The 2,136-nt window shown below is 31.5% G+C and overlaps 2 non-coding genes across 2 annotated transcripts; both read right to left on the bottom strand.

The window, feature by feature from the left end:
• Positions 1-518: 518 nt before the first annotated feature.
• On the bottom strand, positions 519-592 carry TRNAM-CAU (transfer RNA methionine (anticodon CAU)). The gene has a single exon. It is a non-coding gene; the product is annotated as a tRNA-Met (tRNA).
• Positions 593-1,530: 938 nt separating this feature from the next.
• TRNAN-GUU (transfer RNA asparagine (anticodon GUU)) lies at positions 1,531-1,602 on the bottom strand. Its single transcript has one exon. It is a non-coding gene; the product is annotated as a tRNA-Asn (tRNA).
• Between the last annotated feature and the right edge of the window lie 534 nt (positions 1,603-2,136).

Raw genomic sequence — 2,136 nt, 5'->3', positions numbered from 1 at the left:
TTTCAGAACCTTTTTATTTGGCGGTTTTACTTTTATTGTATAGTACAAATAGTGTTTCAATTCATTGACGATTGGAATTTTCAGAATTATTAGAAATATAGCCGAGCGAAAAATAAAAAAATTAAAGATGTAAAACATAGAAACAATATCTATATTTCACACCTATGTTTATATCTTTATTTCAGTAAATCCATTTTTAGATATTTCATCACTTGATAAAAAATCAATAAGTTTCTTTGCTTTGTTTCTCTCAAAAGTCTTTGAATAAATAATTTTATCTATTGCATACAAAGAAACAGAGTCTCTTTCGTTTATGTTCCCATTGTAAATGGTAATATTAGTTACATTTTCTAAATTAATCATACAAGAAAAACTATTGAAATAATTTCCTTCTATTATCTTAAGCCACATTGTACAACACCTCTTTTTAACAATTGCTATAAAATGCTCTGTAGAAATATCCTGTCATGTAGAATTTTATAATTACAATCGCATCTTTCACAAAAATTCTTTTAAAATGGGCTATGCAAGACTTGAACTTGCGACCTTTTCCTTATGAGAGAACCGCTCTGACCAACTGAGCTAATAGCCCTTGTTAAAAACACTAATCAATTTTCTTTCAAAGCTCCGAGTGTGATTCGGACACACGCATATAGGATTTGCAATCCTATCTCTTAACCGCTTGAGTATCGGAGCATATTATTTTGTAGAAAAAGGTAGGAGAGAGATTTGAACTCTCGGATCAAGTTATTAACTCAACCTGCAGTTTTCAAGACTGCCGCAATAAGCCCACTCTGCCATCCTACCAAATTTATAAATCATATTCAAAAAATTATTTTAATATTTCCAAAAAGATTTATGATAACCACATTTAAAACAACAAATAGAAACTTTAATACCAGAATGTGTAACTACATCTTCATCAAAATCTATATCTTCACAATATTTCTCTTCTTTTTCAAATTGATGTTTACAAAAAACATTGTCTAAAGTAATTTATCAAACTGCGCAAATTATCACTCCTTATTATAAAATAGCGGAGGAGGGAGTTGAACCCTCTATTTTGAGATTATGAGTCTCATGAGATGACCGTTTCTCTACTCCGCATTGATGGAAATCAGACATTAATTTAATGCTCGCAATGAACAAATGAGACAGGAGAGATTTGAACTCTCATGCTTTCACAACAGGGTCTAAGCCTATCTTGTATACCAGTTCCAACACTGTCTCGTAAATATTTTATTTTTATTTTATTTTTATTTTTATTAAATGGGCAGTGATGGACTCGAACCAACGTATCCAGAGGAGAGGGATTTACAGTCCCTTGCAATTGCCACTATGCGAACTGCCCAAATTTAAAAACGACACTTGACTTACACCAGTAGAGAAGAAATCTCTGATACCCTAATATGAAAAATGATAAAAAATGCTGAGAAGTGTCGTAAAGCGATTGAATAGATTCGAACTATTATTCCCTATCCGGAGGATAGATGTCTTAGCCATTAGACTACAAACGCATATTTAAGAAAACGGGTATGGAAAGGATTGAACTTTCGACCTCAAAGTTAACAGCTTTTTGCTCTCCCACTGAGCTACACACCCATATTTAAAACTTTTTGCCAATAAAAAATGAATTTTTTTTAAATTTTACTTTAAAAACTAAAGAAAACACTGTCTTTTTTAAGATTTTAATGACTAAAACCTTATAATTACAAAGAAATTGAAGATTAAATCAACAAATTTGCTTAAAAAATCATTAAATTTGTCTAATTAGGCAGGAAGGACTCGAACCTTCGAACGGGAGTTAACCCTGCATGGATCAAAACCATGTGTCTTAGCCACTTGACGACTGCCCATTAATAATTATATTACACGACACCTAAATTATAATTAGTATTAGTATTAACAAAAAATCACAGAATGATATTTTAATTTAAGTTTATCATTTAAAAAAATGCTGTTATGGTTGTCGTAGGGTTTTATTATGAAGGGATGTTTGGTTCCCAAGCAGTTGACGGGACTCGGACCCGCAATTTTCTCGGTGGAAGCGAGATGAAATAGCCAATTATTCTACAACTGCGTAACAATTTCTTAAGTATTCCATACCTATTATTTTATTTTCTTACTCTAAAATTA

The sequence above is a fragment of the Hesperophylax consimilis genome, unplaced genomic scaffold, assembly GCF_061612785.1.
Source record: "Hesperophylax consimilis isolate HC1 unplaced genomic scaffold, BYU_Hcon_1.0 scaffold_347, whole genome shotgun sequence".
NCBI lineage: Eukaryota > Metazoa > Arthropoda > Insecta > Trichoptera > Limnephilidae > Hesperophylax > Hesperophylax consimilis.
This window is presented reverse-complemented; position numbering and strand designations above follow the sequence as displayed.